The 21,447-nt window shown below is 40.6% G+C and overlaps 1 long non-coding RNA gene across 2 annotated transcripts; it reads right to left on the reverse strand.

Moving 5' to 3' along the window:
• Window positions 1-1,228: 1,228 nt before the first annotated feature.
• Window positions 1,229-19,422, reverse strand: LOC135280621 (uncharacterized). 2 transcript variants are annotated; one of them, XR_010347502.1, is made up of 3 exons: window positions 19,314-19,422; window positions 2,701-2,824; window positions 1,229-1,457 (listed from the first exon to the last, which is right to left on the reverse strand). It is a non-coding gene; the product is annotated as an uncharacterized LOC135280621 (long non-coding RNA). The 2 variants fall into 2 exon arrangements; XR_010347501.1 differs by lacking the exon at window positions 19,314-19,422 and adding an exon at window positions 3,314-3,443.
• Between the last annotated feature and the right edge of the window lie 2,025 nt (window positions 19,423-21,447).

Genomic DNA, 21,447 nt, shown 5'->3' on the forward strand with positions numbered 1-21,447 from the left:
TCCACACTTTGCTGCAGATCAGTATGTCACTGAAATGTTTCCTTTGAAGAGCACGTTTTTGAAACACATCATAAAAATTTCTAGCATTGAGATTCCTCCATTTGCGCCATCACGGTGCGGGTCAAGATGTCTTTATTAAAATAGGATATTAGAAACTTATAAATTTGACTATTTCTCTCTCTTTTTTGGGTGGGGGGAGGATTCTATAAGGGATTCAGGAAACAGGCAGCATAGCTTTAATTGAAGGAGACAATGTTGTCAGTATATGTGTTCCTACAGTTATAAAGCCCAGCAGTATAGTATTCATCAAGTCTGATTCCACCTGACACTTGACTGAAAGCATTTTGCACTAATTTGCTTTGTGCTTGTCTAGTAAATCTAAAAAGAATGAGTGAAGGGGTGATAGGTGGCCATTAAACAGAATAAACAGCCTCTGGCAAGTGAATGAGTTTTACAGACTTGTTGCTTTTGGGAGGGGGAGGGTGAAGGGGAGAAGATTATAGGTCTTTGAATCAGCATGTGGCTGCCTCTATCACTCTGTAATCACAACTGTTTTCTTTGGCCCGGAGACCCATGTGCACCTCCAGAGAGGCTACCACGGTGAAGAAGGAAGCTCTGCCCCCAAACCTCTGCAGGAGAGCCCTCCAGACATATGATTCATATTCCAAGTGTGATAGAGGCCTAAATGGCAATTATTTTATCATATAAACACCAGTAAGATAGATTTCAGTCTGGAGCTGATTGCTTTCCTCAGATAATCCTTTTCAAATTTTCCCCTACATAAAATATAACAGCTTTAGGGTGTTTTCAGGTCTCTGCTTATGGTTCAACTTATGGTAAAAACCTTGGGCTTGTTGTCATCTTTGTCTGACTTTGCTGATAGCAGGCAGGAAATAGCTGTGTAAAGGCAGGAGGGGGTAAATAGCTGACTCTGTGGTCTGTAATTGGTTCATAGTTTTGGCCTGTGAAGAATAGAAAAGAAGGCAGAGGAGGGCTGGAAGACAGCCTAACAAGGAACACATGGGCATCTGAAAACTAAACACAGCTGGACCAAGAAGCACATTTGACCGCCCGTTCCCTGCTCTCAGACTTCTGAGCATTGTTGTTGTTACTGGGGAATATATAGCACCGGATTTCGAGGGGGTGGATGGGAACTTCGCGGGGATAAAAGGCAAAATATCATGACTAACAAGAAATCAAAACAAAAACTTCCTTTCTCCATGTACTTATTTATTTAGTTGCTCGCTGGCTTGGGGTTCTCTTATCTTGACAACCTCGTTGCTGTAGTTTTGCTGGAGGATGGTACCCGCCGCAGAATGTCAAGTTTTCATTCCCCAAAAAAACATTGTTCAGGGGGATTATTTTTGCTTCCCCTGTTCCTTGTCATCCCCACCCTTATTGCCTTCAACACACAAGCGTGGGTGGAAGCTCCTGGACTGAGAGAGGACATAATGAGCCTAAAAAAGAGGATGGCATGATGAAAAATTCTACGTGTCAATACAACGTTAGAGAGAGGAAGTTTTAATCCTCCCCCACCAACCTCCCCTTGGAAGGTGGGAATAGGGGTCACACCAACCCCAGGTCATGCACCAAACCCAGGCAGAGGCTCTCTGTGGGTTTCACAGAGCATTTCTGTATTTGGCATAAGTCAGCTTTGTTTTGGCTGCTTCCAGGACAGGGGAAAAGCTTTTCCTCTCAGTGTCCCTGAATTAAGGGCTCTCATTACTTGAACCTCATTAAAATAATCTCTCATCTGTACATGTGCCATGAGGAAATGGCTGATTCCTCCCCATTCCTCTCCCCTGCTATCTGCACAAACATATTTTTCTTTTCTAAATTAAAAAAGATCTCGCTGGTGCTACACTTGGCTGTTTACATTCTTTAAAGGAAAAAAAAGAAAAAAAAATCAGCCCTGAACCCCCTGACTGCAGAGCTGCCATTAGCGTTGATTGTGTCCAGCAATGCACAGTCCACTTCAAGAAAGGCAACATCCTCTATTTTTTAAGCCAAATGTTGTGCACCGCAGCAAGAACAAACAAGAGTGACTTTCATCCTTCAAACACTGAAGCAGCTTTGCAAAGCCTGACATGAAAGGGCCTCCCTTGCTCTCTTGTCCATGTAGGCCTGGAAATGGAGCTGAAATGGCTAACAACATTGGTAATAATAGGGGCCTGCCTGGCATCAAGAGGTGAGCCGAAAGACTTCAAAAGCTGGCTCGAGCATGGCTGCAGGAGCATTTGCTCTGGGATTCAGGCTCCAACTTTTATTCTCTCCCTTTGAAGAGCTTACAATTGGGTGGAGGGTGGAAACCAAGCATTTTTGACATGAACTCTGCCATGGAAAATTATGAGAAAGACGGAGATGAAAAGGAATGTGTCCTGATTGTGCTGGCTATTTTTTTTTTTATTTTATTTTTAAAAGTCTGCAAAACAAGGGGCTTGCAGTACTATAATCATTGATCCTGAAATGTTCTTCAGAGATTAGTGCTATCAGTGCAATGTGAACCTCAAGGCTGAGAGGCAGAGTGGAGGAGAGAGACCCTTTTGCACTAAAATAACACAGGCTTTTAAAGGAATAGTGTATTACTCTGCTGGGGAAAAAAAAAAAAACCCAACAAGAACATAATAGAAAAAAAAACCACAACACCTGTGCTTGAAAACAAACAAACAAACCAGCAAATAAATGGCAGGCTTGGCTTACCTCCAAATTTTGCAATCACCTGAGGGTCCCAATTGTTTGAGTGTAGATCCCTCAGCACACTCAGACTCCTGTTTGTTTTGTAAGCTCAGATCACTCTTCACGACTCTGGTGTTGGTTTTTCTGCCTATAAACACAGAATAATTTCACTGAACCTGGAGAAGCTGTTGGGGATTTGTTTTAGTATGGGCAGCTATGCAGATATCTATGGGATTACTTAATATTTAAACAAATTAATCTTGTTGTTTCATCCTTTTTATTTTTGGCAAAGCTTCATTAGTATCAAATATGCAACAGGCAGGTGGGCAGCCTTGCAAAAGGTCACCTGTCGTTTCATATTGTACCACTCTTTCCTGTTGTGTCAACTCTGTTAATCTTTAATCATTGGGGCAATAGATAAAGAAAGGAGGTAAACAAGCTGGAAGTCAGTATGAAAATGGAAGGAAAAGCAGGGAACAGGGGGAACCACTCTCAGAGCCTGACCCTGGAGAGCAGACCTGCAGTCTTGGAGAGCAGAGTGGGAAACTAAGAAATAGAGAGCAGGCTGGAGTGGGAGAAAGATGGGTTGGAAGGAAGGAAAGCCAATGGATGGGAACATCCGTGGTTTGGAAGCCACCTGCAGCTGGTGGGCAAGGGGAAGGTGTCCTGCACTGGTATATAGATGGAGAATAATGATAGGAATAGAGGAACACTGAAAAGCCTGCCCAGAGGCTGTTGAAATGAATGGAAAGAGTCCTTAAAATGAATGGATAGAGTCCTTAAAAGCTGAACAAACACTTCCCACCCACTAAGCCACCCCCAGATGTTGTCACTCTAAGCGTGTATCAATTTGACATTTTAAGATGAATATTTGGTATTCAGCGGCTCTCAGTCTGTACTTTTGGCATGTTCTAGTGGTCCTGAGCTCTCCTTCTGAGCACAACTTGTTTGTCCTCTCTCATTTGTAACCACACCATAAGGGAGCTGTGTGTACACAGTGCTCTTACCTATTTTTCTCTGAATGGGGAGTCGTGGAGTGGCTGCTGTACATGATTGCCTGTCAGGCACCAATTAGCAATCCATTCAGAGTCTCTGAAGCTGTGATCCACAGCCAGGAGAGAGTTTGAGAACACTTGTTTTGAATTATCCTGCACAAATCTCATGCCATAGATCTACAGCAAAATGAGATCATATCCCCATGTCTTTTAAATATCAAGACATCCAGGTATGCTTGGTTTTGAACAAACAAAAATAAACTGAGAGTGAAGCTTGTCTTGTGTAGAACAGTTTCTTTGACAGTATGTCTTATAAATTAATTTAGCTCCATCTGAAATAAGATTTGCTTTTATGTCTCAAACTACAGTGACACAAGTATTTCAGTTGGTGAAATATGGAAGTTAAACTGTTGGTTGCTGAGTTCTTAAATGTGTTGCTGATGTGAGTCCTTCAGTTATTTTTTCCACCCTCTTTTCTCAAAGGTAAAGAGAAGCCTCTTAGCATTTCTAAAGCCCAACTTGTCAGTCCTTTGCTGTTGCTGAAGTTTATATGTTAAATCTTTGAATCAATACTGATAGTTCTTAGCTAACCAGTTCTCTAACTTCAGGGAGGTAGCAGAAGAAGAAAACAAAGTCCCTGAACTACAGGGACAACTGGTAGAAAGTGAGGCTGCAGGGGGCTTCTAATGTGCTCTGAAAGCTGAGTGCTTAAAGCAATCAAAGGTAGGGAAAATCTAAAATAATATCTTCAATAACAAACTGTTAATTTGCAAGGACAAGGAAAAGAGCAGCCCTTGGATGTATTGCTAAATTTAAGGAATCTGCAAAGCACCAAAGCAAGAGGGAATCCAGCAGCAATTCCCAGGGCTCCCAGCTCACTCACTAGCGGACTTGATGAGCCTCTTTGATCTGGTATTGACATCATATCAGATCTCCTGCACTGTTTTGCCCACTTGCCAAAGCCAGCTTCCCAGAAGCGAAAATGCGCGTTCCTTTCCTTGGGGTAATTTGAAACATTGACATGAAACAGACCTCTCGCTCTTCCTCTGCTGTGGCCTGCCTTTGGAGTAGTTCCTTCATTAGTGTCTCCTTAAAAACACTTGGAGGTCAGTGCCAGGCTGGAATTGCAGTGTTCTTGTCTATTGTGAGTGATGCGATGATTGGGTATTAAGTGTATGAATACCAAGAAGAGAAAAGACAGAATATATAAGTTGGTTTGGGAGCCTGGGATTCAGACATCCAGGGTTTTTCAGATATCTTGTATAATGAACATCGACTTCATTAACCATTTTTGGCTGCTTACAGATTGCTATACTACACAGAATACTCACTGTTGTTTCAGTGATAAATGAAATTTTCGTGGTGAGAAAGATATGATAAGTTCCCAATACAATGTAACACATGGAAAGAAGCCAGTGAAAAAAACATTCCTCTTCTCTCCACAAAGGAATTTTGGACACTGGAAATAAAAGTATAATCTATGTTAATGGCAAGCTCAAGTACCATGTCTGCACAAATGCCAAAACAGCATGGGAAATATGCTGCTCTCTTCCCAACTAGCATTCCAGATCTAATTGTTAAAGAGCATCACTTTATGTTCCCTAGACTGTAATGTTGATCCTGCTTTTACTTGATTCAGCAGTATTAGGCATATTTAGATCCCAAATTTTCTCCCTTCTCTCTCTCTCCCACCATTACTGGCTGCTATAGTTCGTTCATGGGGATACTGGACAATAAACTCACATGTACTATGAGTGCCCAAAAGTGTGCATGAAGAGACATCTCTCTAGGGGAGGAAGCAAATATGGGTACATTAGGAGTTTGGGGGCAGTGGCTGGATTTCTTTTATTACCCTCTCTCCCTTTTGGACATCAGTTAACCAAGATTTTTCTCCTTAGTTGGTGTATGTTTCTCTCATTTAATCAGCCCTACTGGAGAGGAAATATGGCTGGAAAAATAGTGGTTTAAAAAGTTACAGTGGCAAAACTTCCCTTAACCAAATGACTAGTCATTAATCTTAAATACAAGTGTCAGGAGGAAAAAGATCTTTGTTGGGGGTCAGGAGTAAAGGCATCCAGGTTGTTTGTGAAATATTAAAAGCTAGAGTTCACTGAGCATCTGTCTTTTGCATTTTAATTGTATCTCCATGAACCTGAACTGTGGGGCCCTCAGCAAGCCCTGCTCAGTTGTGCTGGCTCACAAAGTTCAGGGCTGGGTTGTAAGTCGTTTTTATTTAGCACCTAGTGACAGCAAGTACTGTAGGTGGAGAAACATTAAGTGCCACTTAAATCTGTTCCTGTACATCTTATTAGGAATATACTGGAGTGATACTCTGGCTCTGAATTCACTGAGAGTCATTAAAGAGTCCCCCTTGGCCTTTTCTAACACATTCCTGGCTGTGCCTCTGGAGAACCCTCAGCTTCCATCCAGCACTCCACAGTGACTGCTCAAATCCAAAATCAACACACCACAAAGTCAATGCTACCAGCTATTGATTGGGAAAACCTCAGTGTTCTCGGCTGTGCCAAGACAGAAACCAAGGCTGACACTGGTTTGGAATCAGAAAATGTGTCTAAAAAGGTGCTGAAGTCACACATGTTTTCTGGAGCACGCCTTGACTAAATCTAAGTGCTAAAGGTGCCACAGTTGGGATGTGGACAAGTGCATCCATCAGGACTCACTTCCTTTTCAAAGGTTGAATGAGTTTTTCCTTTGGCTGCCCTGGGAAATTTGTCCAAAACATTAGGAAACAAAATAAAATACCAAAGGTGGACTTTTCTTGGGTGAGCCTGTCCCTAGAGAGAAAGCAATCTCTTTGATCTGAGCACTTGCCCAAGCTGCTGAAGTCCATTTGAGCTGGCTGAGAGAGCCTTGGTGCTCTGTTAATGCAGTGAAATGTAGCACAAGTATTTGTTATTGCAGCCAGTATCAAAGGAGGCAGGAGGACTTTGCCACTTACTGTAAAGTGTTTCCATGAAAATGGAAATGAATGCTACAGGGGTCTGTTCCCTCTGAATGCACAGGGGAGCGAGGTGCTGAAGGGTTGCTTTCATTATACCATTAACAGGGCAAGTTACTTACTTTCTTTTTCCCTCCATCCTTCTTCAAAAGCACAGGAGCTCGAGGCTCATTCTTTGGGTCAGCCAGGCAGTGCTGTGTGTTCCCTGCCAGCCAGGGCAGTAAATCCCACTGTTGTTCCCAGATGGGCCCAGCAGAAATCCATCCCTTGTCGTCATTCCAGCTGCACTTTCTCCGCAGGGAGACGGCAGTCACCCATTCGGCGAGGAGGGGCAGGCTGTAATGTCTAGCCAGAAACATCCTCCATAAACCATGGCTTCCTGTTATGACACTCATGTGTCTAAACTTATTGATTTATTTGGGTGGAACTGTCTAACCTGCTCTAGGAAGAGTGGACTCAGCAGGTACTAAGTCATGTAACAATAGGAAACATCAAAATACGGCTCGCAGTGTTAGATCTGGGAATGAATCTCAGTTTAGATTTATTCTCTAAAAGCTATCACACACGTTATCCAGAAATATATTTTCCATTCCCATTTCCATTTTTTTCTTCAATTTAAAAATATTGTTATTAGTATTCCTATCATCTGGCCATAGCTTTTTCATTTGTGTATTTCCCTGATTAGCAGCACAGAAATTTTAGAAATTGCAAATCTGGAACTTGGGCCACCAAGGATAAAAGGGATAGTATTCTGTTTTGATTTATACATCTGTCTTGATTAGGGAATTCTCTCTTTGTCTGGAAGCAATGTGATCTGGTTGTTAGAAAAGTGAAGATAGACCTTGGGGACACTTGAGTTCTTTGCTGGCCCTGTCACTCAGTCAGATTCTTTACACCTAAATCCACCCTTTGGGTTTATTAGTGGGTATAAGAACACCTATCCAGCTTTCCCGTGTGCTGTGAAACTTAATTTATATTTCTGAAGCTCTTTCAATTTGTCACACCAGAGAGCTTCTATGAAGCATGTAACTACTGATTTTTAAAGGTGTAAGGTAGTTTTCCCTCCTATGAACATTTATTAAGGTTGATCACATTTAGTGTAAAATCACACACTATTTTTCCCTAGAAAATACTGAATTTAGAAATTCACTGCAAGTTACATCTTTACACCTGTAAATAATAATATCTTGTACTATGTGAGCATATATGTGTGTGGCCATATATGTCTCTATATATTTATATATGCATGGTTATACACACACAAGCAAGAGAGGAGATACTCTTTCCAAATAGTCTGGAAAATCTCTGGGACTCCACAGCTGGCAGTGCATTTCTTTTATTTAAGGAAAACTTACTCAAAAAAGCTTATGTGCAGTCAAAAACTTCCCAGGTCTAATTAATTAATATGAAGTGTAAACAGATCATGAAATATTTTTTAGTGCTTAATACATAAAAATGTCCTGTGTTGATGCTAATGAAAAAGTAATGCCTGGAATATTTCACATTGCAAGGCCTGGGGACACAGATCCATGGAAAAGCAATTCATACCAAACTGCTTTACAAGTGCAAAAATTCTGTTAGCCTAAAGCTACAGCACTACATAATTGTACAGGGAAAGAAAAAAAAAAAAAAGAAAAGAAAAAAAAGCCCAGCCCTCCTCTGCCCTGTGTTTGCATTTATTTCAAGTTCTAGTAGTGGGTCATTCTCTCAAAAAATGGTGACACCAATTTCAGTAGGAAGGATTTTTAATCCACCATATTCTCTGTGTAATCTAGATAGCTCCTCATTACCTCACGGCATAGTCTGTCATTCCAGCTGATTCTTGAGATCTGATCAGTGCAAGAGAAGTTAAGGAAATTTCTGAAGACCATGAAAATCCAACCCTCTCCCCTGGAGAATAGTCTCCTAATTGTAATAGCCCATTTTAATCATTGTAATTGTTTAAAATATTATGAACAGAGGGAAATAAGGAAGATAATTGTACTTCAGCAGCCACAATCTTTTGTTATCACCTAAGCATATTGGAAATTTAGCTGTGTATAGTCCCAATACTTCCTTCACATACCAAGTGGCCTTAATTATGTGGGCAGCTAGAATTCCTCTTGAGAGAGAGGCTTGGATAGCAAAACAGCAGGTAAGAAATGCCTCTTCCTTACTTCTTTGTTTCTTCACAGTCCCCTGTAGCTAAGGCTGCATATGTGGCTGTCTCTGTCTTTGTGACACTTTAAATGTGAAACAAGTAATTTAGTTGAAAATTTTCTGTTATTTTTTTTACATGCTTCATATGCTGGGTTAAAATCCATTAGCATATAACAAAAATCGGAGCAGATGTAGTGCAACAGATTCCTTAAGGGAGTCCATATTTTTACATATTTTGTAATAAGGAAACTGTCACTCCCAGATGGTATCTAGCTAATACTGGTGGTTTGCTTGCTGATAACATACTAAAAAATAAAATTAATTGTATTCTATTTGATGACAATGAAGCCATTATCATATATAATTCACTCTTAAAGCAAACGTCCAAATGATGGTCCCTTGCAATAACTAAGCTTTCCCAGTCCCTGTGCCTGTCCCTTCTCTTCTACCTCAAAAATTCTTTCAGAATTTGCTGCAGCAGAAGCCTCCAGCTGCGAAGTGTTACAGCCCTTCATTAGCAAAGCTGGAAACCAGTGTTAATTTGTGCAGGGAATCTGGGCCAGCAGTACCTCAGTGCACTTAACCACGGGCTTCATCCTTCACCAGTGGTTCTCAAAGTGCTCTGGTTTGGATGTCACTGTTATATATCACAGCAAAAGGAAACAATTAACCTTTGCAATAATGCCACTGGCTGGTGACTGTCTGCTAATGGGCTTGAGAAGTGCAGGAACTATCCACAGCTGGTACTTGCTGTGAAAATGAAAATCAGTAAGCCAGGGTTTTACACAAACACGCAACACTGATCTGTAGAATATGTGCAGTATAAAGCTAAGATGATAAATATATATATATATATATATATATATATATATATATATATATATATATTAATCTGAAGGAAGTTCGGGGTTTTTTTGTATCCTTTCTTAGGTGAAAATGTCAAGACCTGTTGTAGACTGGTCAGGTACAACCTGATAAGAGAATGGTTGAGTTCACGGGAATTAAGGGTTTTGGTGAGGTTTATTCACATGAAACACCAGAATGAGCAACTCAGAAGAACTTCCCTTGTCTTCTTCTGTCCTACCACAAAGATACCCATGCGTGGGAAAGAACAATATGGGAATGAAGAGCTTTCATTCTCAAAGTTGACCTTGGGCAGGGACTGTTGGCTTTCCCAACACCTCCTGGGGACAGCAGCACTGGTTCCCCAGGCCATAGATAATTTGTAGGTGTTGATACCAGTTGGCAAATGGGAAAACTGGGACAGAGGAGTGAAGTGGCTTTCACACAGAGCTGGAACTCGTGTCTGACTTCCCAGTTCATTGTCCTGCTTCTTCCAGTGGTGATGGAAACTAAAAACAATCTAGCAGTGCAAAAGAGGGAGTTTGTCAGGCCTGACTAGTTTAAATAACTATTCAAGGAAACATTTAACTTGATAATAATGGTTTCTCATCTCTGGATGACTGCAGATACAATACAATACAATGAGGCACGCTATCTGAAGGGTCTAAATGCACCTGGCTGTGTTCATTCTAGCTTATTGATGCTTTTAGTTTCACTTCCTTTCTGTTATAAGCATAAAGTGCTCAGAAAAGGAACAGATGACTGCATTTCCATTTGGAGAGCTGGTAGAGGAGGACAATGTTGTAGCCATCTCTGTCACATGGGAAGTGATTTTACATTCTCTCAGGCTCTTTCCTCAAGTTGGGAACTCCATAAAAGTATGTGATGCTACTGGCAGACATTGCAGAGGAAACAGATTGCTTAATATACATGTAATTTTGAGTAAAACATTATTTAATTTAAGAAAATCACAGACTAGTGCTTGGAAAGAGCTATGTAAATCTTAGCCACCTCTTGTCTTCCATCTTCAGTTAGAAGGTTCTTAGTAATCAGCAACCATTATTTTACTTAATTTTTCCTATTTTATTTTGATTTCCTTTACTTTGTTTTAGAAATGAAACAACCCTGTGGATATAACAAGAAAGTAGTGAAGTTTCAGTCCCTCAATTCAAAACATGAGGAGTTTTCTTCCCCACTCTTCCTCTCCTGATGTCTCACAAAACATTATAAGTTTGCAACCTCAGATGGCAGAATATCATTAAATAACTGCTCCTATCACATTTCAATTATCTGGTGACTAAAGTAGCTTAGAGATTTTCCATAGTCATCTGGAAATTTGGGATTTGGGTAACAGATTTTCTCAAACAGAATTTAGCCAGCTTCAAATGCTCTGAACTCACTTTGTAATCTTTGTCTTCCATAGTATCAGCTGTTACCTCTTTGCTCTTTTTCTAATGCGTTAAGTACCAGACAACTGTAATATTTTATTTAGCAGGATTTGCATTCAGACTTCAAATATCCCTTGAATAATAAAATATTTACATTATTGAACTTTACTTCTGTATGTTCACTGGCATTTTAAGATGTACCTACAGAGGACACCTGCCAGAAAAAGCATCATTGTCCCTATGTTTGTGGACCTCGAGTCGTACCTTTTCTCTCTCAGCCTTCCTCATTAAGACGTCACAGCTGATGTGTTTTCTCCTCTGTGTTTTAACGCCTGAGCAGAAGATGTATTTTATTCATGATTTGGTAGGAAGTGTGTCTGGTGGGATGGAATTTGGACACCATTAAAGCAACCTGAAATTCCACCGTGGACGTTGGGAGGGAGCTCTCTTTCTTAGCCACATAAAGCATCTGCTTAAATTCTCAAGTGTGGAACGTGCAGACTTGTTAGGCAAGATTTTAACAGACTGTTTGGCACTGAGTGTAATTTTCCCAAAGACCTGGCAGTGGAAATAGTTGAAATAATGGTTTGTCAAATACTCATCAAGAAAAATGTTAATTGATACCTCATCTGAATCGAGCTCCACACAGTACCGGAAAGGTAATGGGCATTTCCTGTTTCTTCCCTACTCAAAAAGAGACTCTTCCCAAGAGACTGCTCACGTTAGATTAGGTTTGTGCCACCTGTAGGACTATTCTGTAGGGTAGATTAGTTTATGTTATACTGTATTTATTGGGTATTTCATGGAGTGATGTGTGGCTCCACAAGCCTGCAGCATATTAGTGCCAGCATTGCTAGATGCCCTTTTACCAAGTGCCATTTTGAACCCCACAGCAACATTTGTGTTGTGGTGTCTTTCTTTCCTTTGTTTCTTGAAGTTTCTGGGTTCAGCTGAGCTCTTCAAGCCAGCATGGGGACATGAGGATAAATCACAGCTGTGGCTGTGGGACTGGAGCGCCAGCTGGCCACGGTGCCGTGGCAGCATCGCGGGACCGCTGGGTGAAGCCAATCTGAACTTTTGCAATAAATATTAAAGAGACCACAACTTTGAATGGATTTGGAATCTGAAACCAGAAACCCAATCTAAATGTCAGAGCGGGTCCCTATCTGCAGACTAAACTGAACTGAATGTTCAGACCCCAGCTTTGGCAAAGAAATGAAAGCCGTAAATCCAAATCTGCTTTTTGTATTTCAGCCCCTCTCGTGATGCTAATAATACTTTGCCCTTTCACAATCTCCAATATTTTAGAAACTTTGAAATGATTTATCAAATGAGTCATACTTCCCAGCCAGGCTCACAAGAACTAGTTTGCTGGAAATATCACCCAAAAGCAAGGGCAGGACTGGCTGTGGCTGAATTTCTGCTCTCTTGGTAGCTGTGTGTGGAACCAGGACTGTAAAGTTTTGTCTGTATCTCTGTAATTCTTCCAGTGCAATCCCTGTGTGTCAGAAGACCCAGTTCCATGTGCCTTGGATTCCCATCATTTCCAGGGTGCAGGTGCCTTTCCATTTTCTTATTCCTCTGCCTCTGCCCAAGGGCTTCCAGAGAGATCAGGACTGAGTGGTGGAAGCTCTTGGTGCAATAAAGTCAACTTTGCTTTGTCACTGAGAGCCCTCCCCAGTATTTGGAGTATTAAAAGGTTCCCCCAGGGCTGTGGGGGAAGTGAGTAGCAGAGCTGAGGCTGAAACATGGAACTGCTGAATCCATGTGTTCCTCTGAGCCTTTATGTTCAGAGAAAAAACAGGATTATTTAGCATCAAAGGTACCAGTAGCAGATACAGGGCATCTTCATTCATCATAAATAATGCTGTTAGTGAGAAATAATAGTATTCCTTAGTATTGATGACAATATATTGAGCATTAGCAAAGCCTTCTGCTAGGAGAGTTATCTAGTGAAGTGAATTATGGAGTTTTACTACCTGAGTACAAGGACTGATATAAATGATCATTGCTGTGGCAATGAATTGGTTTAAAAAGGCTTCATAAGGACTTGCCTAATGCTCATAAATTAACATTAAATATGAGATGGGTTATCTAATCACATGCTTTCAGGCAAATTCCTTTTTAATATGTATGTACACTGCTGCTGGAAATACAGAAGATATATCAGAGGAGATATTTCATGCCATAAATGGTTACGTTTGATAATTCTGTATTATTTTCATAGTTTTTGTCAGTTACGGAATTTCTTTCTTTACCATCAAAATTTGTACACAGAACCCACGTTAAAATAATATTTAGAGGTAACTTTAACCCTCTGGATGCCTGTGGCCTCAGACTAAGGAGGAATTTCACTGATCATTTGATATGAAATACTGAAGTAGTGGGTTCCTTTGTTTTAAGGGAAAGCGAAGTTGAGATCACTGAGCTGCTGCACATCTTCTGCAAACTGCTGAGGCTCAGGAGCATCCCAGGGCATATCCAGTGCAACTCTTGGTATATTGGGTAAACAATGCCCCTGATTGCCATCCACTACAAATCTTTGGTGGGAAGACTTGGTGAATACACCAGAAGCTGTTCTGAACTATTTTAATGCAGGGCAGATAAAGCTCATGGATTTAATCAAAGAAGAGTAGGATGTCAAAAATGCAGATACCTAAATTTCTGTCTTCTGGATTAGCTGGGTAAGGGAACATTGGTGTACCAGGTTAAAGCTGATTTTTCTTTTGTCCTGTAGCACATGCCACTGCCTTCTGGGCAGTGCCACAATGAAAAACACCAGCTCAGGTCAGTGTTTTGAACTCTAAACAGAGGCATTTACTGTTCTCTGTTGTGCCTGTGATTCAAACAATTCCCTTCTCAACCTGATGGAGGAGATCTGCAGTAGAAAACTGCTTCCACCTGTTGGAGTGACTTGAATTTTAAGCTGGGTTAACTGTGGAGCCCCATTTGGAAATAGTTTATAAAATGCTTGAATCCTCTGGGGGTGGTTTTATTATACACCTTGTAGTTGCTGAACATTTCAAGACTTAAACTTTATCTCTAAGTTAATCACCTGGGGATCAAGCTAGAGGACTGGATAACAGTTTTACTAATCAAAACAATTTTCTGAATATTGTTGAGTTCCAGGGACTTTTCCCTGCCATCTGAAAACACAGTGAGAGGACGCCAAGAGCAGAATTATAAAACAAACTTTTTAAATCATGTTGTACTTGGAGTTTGATTTCCTAGTCTGTACAGTGAGCAATAATAAACTAATTATGATTAAACTGATAAGGAGTACTCTAAGAGTCAGCCAGGAAAGTCTTTCATAAATAACCAAGAAGGAATGCTTGGTCACACAGTTGACATACATCAGAAAAACTTCTTTTTGCCCTTTCAGAGAGAGCTCTCTAAAGAAAAAAATACTCAAAAACGTCCAAAAACCGCCAAACAAAAACAAGTCCAAACCAGCAGAATAAAATATGTATTGTTAGTATTAAATAAATCCCATTTTATCTGAAATCCTGTGACATCTTTCTGACCCCACAGAAATGGCTCTCAGGCACATTGAAGCAGCACTATTACTGTTGCTGTTATACAGCAAAATTCTAGACTTAGACTTCCTATGAGAGCAAATAGTTTGGCTCTGGGTTTCTGTCTTTGGCCTATTTTGAATAGTATTTGGGTTTCACAGTTATAACAGGGCAGAATTTATTTGGCTTAATACATGAACATTTCTTCCCGATAGGTTAGGTCAGCTGTGAGGTTTAATCAGTGTTCAGATTTCTGACATGCTGCTCAGGGGCATATCATCTGAGCAAATAAACAACCCAGGAAAGGTCTGTATAGCACGGGGATGATGTGGGATTGCAGGGGATCAGTTCCACTCAGGTGTTTATGGTGGTAGTGTCTTTTCATGGCAGATAAGAGCTGACATTCAGCATTACACCCTATGTGGCACCAATGTGTAAAAAACAAACAGTTATTGTTGTTTCCCCTTTGGAGCACTCTTGTCTAAAGGTCTGAACTGAATATGTTTGCTTCTCTTTGAAGCGTGCAGATCCTTCCCACTAACGTTGCAAAGGTTTGGTCTCTTTTATAAAAGGAGCATATTTTCAGCTCTTCTTCACTTTAAAGAGAATCTTCATACTGAACCTGCCTCTGGGTGGTCCTGGTCCTTTTCTAGCTCTTTTTCCTACACAGCTCCAAATTAAGGCCTCTGATTTCCACTAGCCAGTGTGGCAAGAGCAGTAATGGGAACCAGAATCTTCTTTTTCCCTTGCTGTCCTATCCATACTTGACAGTACTTTGGAGAAGAAGGGGCATTCAGCCAAGGAATGAAACCTCGAGGCAACCATATCAGCCTCAAAGATTTATTTATTTAATTAAGTCATCAGCAGGATGGAAAAATACTCTCAGTTGCCAGAGAGAGCTGTTCCAAGCTCAGGGAGGGTCAAAGTGCATGCCTGCAAGTTATATGTTACCAGGGCTTGAACGCGAAGCTTCACAAAATTCTGCTCTTTGGTCTGGAGTAATGATGCTGTGGGTGCAGCACTGAGGGAGAAGGGCTGGGAAATGTTCTGGTTTGCTCTCCCACTGGAGTGATCCTGCCTCAGAACTCACTCAGCAGCTGCGTTAATGTCAACAGGGATCACTGCACATGCTTACAAAGCCAGTCTAGAAAATGTTGGAGGACAGGACACAGGACCACTCCAGGCAGTGAGAGCAGCCTCCTGATACAGGACACAGCTACTTGATCCACATAATGTCCTTCAGAAACAGCTCAGTTCTCTTCGTTCCCAAGTTTTGCACAAATTGCCTCTATTGCCAAGGCAGTGATAGGGGGCTCAGAATTCTCCATCTCATACAGCTGGAGAAATCACATCAGTGGTCCAAAAAAAAAAATCCCCAGTCCCTTTATCAGGAAAGCTGTCAGAGGGCTGGGGGTTGAGCTTTCCAGTCATTGCAGCCAGAGACACAGGCCAGCACCAGCAGGCACCTCTGTGCCTTGGCTCTTCATCTGCTACAAATTGGCCTCGTTCTTCTGGTCTGGCTCTGCATTAAATATTACTTGCTGTCATTTCAGATAGGACTGAGCATTTTTAAGAAAGATTTGGGAAGTACATATTGCCTCAGACAACTTCTAGTAAATAGCTCGTGTTTGTTTCTCTTCCCCAGTGGGAATGCTTCTGAACTTTAGAGACAAAAAAATCCTCTGGCAGGAGCAATTTAGCTAAGCCAGGATGTATTTTAGTGGAGCTTCTCAACTTTCCAGTCAGTTATATTGTTGATTTTTAAATAAGTCTTGCAAACATCACTCTCAGCTTTTAATGCTCCTCTTATTGGCTTCATTTGTCTTTCTGAGGGGTGTGTTGCTGCAGTATTTTCCTGTTCCAGGACTGCACCAATTTCTCATGCAAATTAATCTTGTTAATCATCACAGCCATGCAGTCCTTTAGCTAAATTCTCTTTGCTCAATGAAACACATCAAATGCACTCAAAACATGGAGTTTTTCAATAATCAATTCAGATACATTTGCCCCACTAGCAGTGAAGAAGCTGTACCTTAATTTTTCTTTTTTCTTCATTTTGATTCTTCAACTTTCCTCAAAAGCTGGTCCTCCTGCAATCTGTTCTTATTGGTACCTCTTTGTTTGGAAGACTCAGCAAGATTCACACTGAGGGCAGCAAGTATAGGTTTGCTTTTGGATGATATCACAAATAAATGTCAGTCAGCTCTGGAATGTGAAATTCTAGCTAAAAAGATACTTTTGGCTTCTTCCAAGATGCACAAATAGTTAACTCAAATTTTGTATGAATTATCAGCAGTATGGATTGCTGTCTTGCTTGAAAAACCAGAAGAACTGCCTTCAAAATTTGCTATTTTCACCCAGCCCCAGTTCTGGTGATCTTCCCAGACACTGACCTTTTTTTTTTTTTTTCCAAAAAAAAAAAAAAAAAAAATTGCTTTCTATTCTCTCTGGCCTTAGCCAGAGTCATTACTTTTCTCTTTGTCATACTGAGACTCAATAGCATTGTAATTATTTCTGACATATGGTATCATCTATCCACCTCTCCTTCCAATATGTCCAAATAAAAGAGGAATGCCACTGCAGCCACCAGACCATGGTTTCCATCAATTAATAGCACCCCATGGCTGCCCATTCCTGGGGGAGCATGGACCTAAACTGCATGTGCAGGCTGATGTGCCACACATAGAACCCTGGAGTTTTTCTACCTTATTTCAGCTCCCTCAAAACTGGAAATTAAAGCCCCAGTTTACTTCCCTAGTTTTGTGGCAGAAGGCCAATGATTCTATCTGAGAGCTTTTTCTTTACCTTCATTAACCCCCAAATGTTGCTGTATTCAAAACATCCACAGAGAGTGTATTTATCATTCATTTTCTGTTCATGTTGATGTGGGAAAACACGTGCAATCAATATTGAATCTCTTTCAAAACAACTTAAAATGGGAATACATATTGCTCTAATCTAAAACTAATCATGATGATAAATGATGAAAAATATGACAAAAAGTGAAAATCCTGGGTTTAGAAGTTCTTTAGTTGTGGGTGTGGGTATGTGTATGGACCTCCATACATATCTATTGTTAACCAAGAAATTAGAACTCAACTCAAAATTCAGTTAGAAAGGAAAAATTTGCTTTTAATGTTTAATGTTGTGCTCATAATTAAACCTCACATGCCTAGTTTTATGCATCTGCCATCTATTTAAATGTAACCTGACCATGTATTTTATTTACCTATATGAAAAATGGCCACAAGTGCATGTTAAAAAAAAAAAGGCAAGGGTATTTAGCCACAGTTATTTTCTAAAGCAAAATAGAATTGTAAAGCAATACAAGCTGTGGAACATACCAGTCCTTCTGTATATTTATGGTTCTCCAACTTGTTTGCTCTGCCCTTTCAGGCTGAAGGTAAATGCCATGGCATTGTTAGAGAAGTTAAAGACAAAATTAGATTAAAGACAAATTAGGCTGTGGTTTGATGAATATCTTAATTCAGTGTAACCAAGCCTGCTAGGAGAAGTCTTGCCCTCCACTCTGGGCCACCTCTTTGTGGGTACCAGCCCTGGGTGAGCAACTCTGCAGACACCCAGAGCAGCAGATCAAGAGCAAATCCCTGAAAACCAAACTGTCAGACAGAGACATTTCTTTTCTCATGAGTTTTCTGCCACAGCACAAACAAGTGGCCCAGAGTGAAGGATGAGGCTGAAATGCCATTTAAAACCAGTCTGACCAGTACTCAAGAGTTGACTGTACTGGGATCTCCAGGACAGTAGTTCCTAATGTGCCTGCACAGTCAAAATATTTCCAGGTACTGTAGCAAATTTAATACTTTGGACCATGAATAGTTTTCATTAAAAAGTGGCTTTGGGGGAAAAATTAGATTTTCAAAGTAACTGATTATATTGATTCTCACACAGAAAAGGACCTTTTCCCTTCTACATTTTAAAATGCATCCAAACCCATAATCCCTACAAAAAGTGCATTTGCTAATAACTGTTTATGAAGCTCGCAGTAATATTTTTTGTCCTGAGTTAAGAAAAAATTGTGAGAGCTGCTGAGACATGAGGTGGCTCTGCTCTTCCCTGTGTTTTGAAAGAGTAACTTCAACATTTGACTTAAGCCTGGCTTCTCACGGCGCAGAGTTAAGCAGCGAGTCGTGGTTTTGCCTCATTAGGTCAGCAACGCCAGCCTGCAAGGCAATGCAGCTGGTTCTGTGATGCTATTAAAGAAATTATAACTACATGCACACATCCTTGTAGCATCAGCCCCCCCAGTGAAGACACGAGATCACAGAATTGTTCAGGGGGGTGGCATCAGCAACACGGATTACAGTTAGGAACATAGTGAGTCAATTTAAGGCTATAAATACCCTGGTTTTCCGTTATGCTTTTAATCTTTATTAAACTGAGTGATTCTTATTTGTTTTCATTCACATATGCATGTGTATAATATATAGTTTGTTTCTGCATATATAGGCCTGTAAGACTGTAACAAATCTTGCAGAAGTCTTCTAGGACATAAATAGTGGGAGTCCAAATCCTTGTCTGAGAAACCACACAGACACCAGCACACACTCAGCCTTTAGAATTTCCCTGTGCGTTTTTGCAAATAATGACAAACTGGTTTTGGTTTGGTTGGTTGTTTTGTGAGTTTGTTTTTGTTTTTTTGTTGTTTTTTTTTAAAGCATGCAATATTTTTTCATTGCTTAAGAAGAAATTAAAACATCTTTTTGCTTTCTATCCTTCTTTTAATGGCTTTGCATATTACTTTTCATCCAAACTCAGTATTTGAACGTACACTTACCAGGCGCCTGTTTTCTTTGTTGCTTGTAATTACTGAATAAGTCGGAATCATAGCCAAGGAAGTCTGTGTGGGATTACATCTGGAGTAGTGTGCTATAGCAACACTGTGCTTTACAGAGCTTCTCCTCTCATAGATTTGATCTTAATGATGGGCTACACTTTCATCTTTAAAAAAATCATTTTCCGCAACTCACTGCTTTTTATACCTCAGCAAGAAAATGCTGTTTATTGTTCAGTTTCTCTTGCCTACAATGTTTGTATCTATAATTGAAACTTAAAAGCTACGAGCTTGAATAATTCAATCAGAAAGCATATTGTTTTTACTGTTCTCGGTATGAATCCAAACGATCGCATTATTGTGATGTTGTAATATCAGAATGTATTTATTTTTACTTGCACTGTCATAGTAGGCAGCATCTCTCTCTCTCTCACCAGAAAAAAACAGCAATGAGGAGGAAAAAAAATTAAAAACATAGCTGAGCTTTATCCATGCTGGGTTCCTCTGGTCTAACTTAAGCAAATGAGATCTCTTGTCCCCTCCAGCGAGCGGCGGGTCTGTCGCTGAGGCTGTTTCTATCAGCGCTGCTGCTCGCTCTGGCAGTGCCCCCGAGGCTGAGTGTGATCCTGGCGGGGGGACACGCGTGACCTCCCTGTGTGAAGCCACCTCGGCTGCCCAGTGTGTCACTGATACCGTGCTCGTGGCTGCTCTGCAGCCCCGCTTCCTCTCCCGCGAAAACGCCTCGCGGAACTGCGCAGCCAGAGCAGCTCCTCTGGTGTCTCAGGACACCTTTTCACCCCAGAATTAGCTGTAGAGCAAACTGAGGCTCGTGTTTTGAGCTCAGTGCAAATCTTTTTGTTGTTGTTTTTTAAATGAGGAAAAAATCCCAATGTTTTACTTCAATTATTGGCGATCATATTCTCCATGTCAAGGCAAGCATAAAATAAGGGCTTTGATAATAGGATGGATGAAACTGTGATATCTAATGCAAGTGCCATGTATTTTATCTCAACTCCACAGCAATTTTTTGAACTGATAAAACATCAAATGTGACTTTTGGCTTAATGTGGTTGAAGCAGTTGGTAAGAATTAGCAATAATATGGAAAGTATCCATTTTTCTCTTTATTGCTATGTTTGGGCAAATCATTATATATAATCTACTCTTAGGCAGTGCTGTAGCTGTAGCTGTGGAATTAGGCCCAGGAAGAAAAACTGCCCTTACTCCCTTAACCATAAATTTGAAATTTTCTGATTTGTATAGATTTTCATTATGTCCTTAGCATAATTTCAGCACAAACAGAGGGCTTAGCCAGGCTCCCATGGTGTGTCCTACAGGTATGGAACAGCTTAGCATCTTTTTCTCTGCTTACTAAGCTTAGTGCCTGTAAATCAACCACTCCATTATGCAGTAATTCCCCTCCTTCTTAATTCAAAATAGCAAAGTTAAAGCAGAATTTGGGTAATGAGGAACTATATCGTTTTGGCCTGTGTATGATCCTCATTCATTATCTTCTTTCCATTTAGGGGAAGGGAAAGTGAAAAACCCTTTTATTTGCAAATCCATCCATACCGCTTTATAAGACACAGTATTAGGAAATAGCATGATTTATTGGACTGAGCCATTTCAGTAAGGCCTAAATGATAGTCTGCTAGGAAACTCATTTTTTCATGATGGGATCTGATGATGGGGGTAAGACCAGGAGCCCCTGCCAAGAAAACACACAGCAATAAACTTGCAGAAAGCTTTCACTATCACCTATCAGTGGTGATGGTTCCCCCTTCTCTTACCTCAAACATTGCCCAAATGGGGAGGCACAAGAATCTCCCCACTGACTCTCTTGTGAGGTGAAATGAAGAAAGCCTTAAACTTCACAATTGCCAATAATGAGCAATCATTACTCAAATTACACCAAGCACTGATTAGGTTTAAAGTAATGAAGAAAACAACACGATCAATCATCATCAACCCAAAAGAAGTCAATCTGTGCTAGAGATACAGCAAGATCTTAGTGGAGGGCTCCATCTACAGGGTTTGGGAGATGAGAAAGAAAAAACCTTCACAACATCTGAAAAAGATTCCCTCTGCTCCCCAATCTGCTCACATTTTTCTTACCAATCTCGAAAAGCCACACATGT

This window comes from Passer domesticus, chromosome 14 (genome assembly GCF_036417665.1).
Source record: "Passer domesticus isolate bPasDom1 chromosome 14, bPasDom1.hap1, whole genome shotgun sequence".
NCBI classification, from domain to species: Eukaryota; Metazoa; Chordata; class Aves; order Passeriformes; family Passeridae; genus Passer; species Passer domesticus.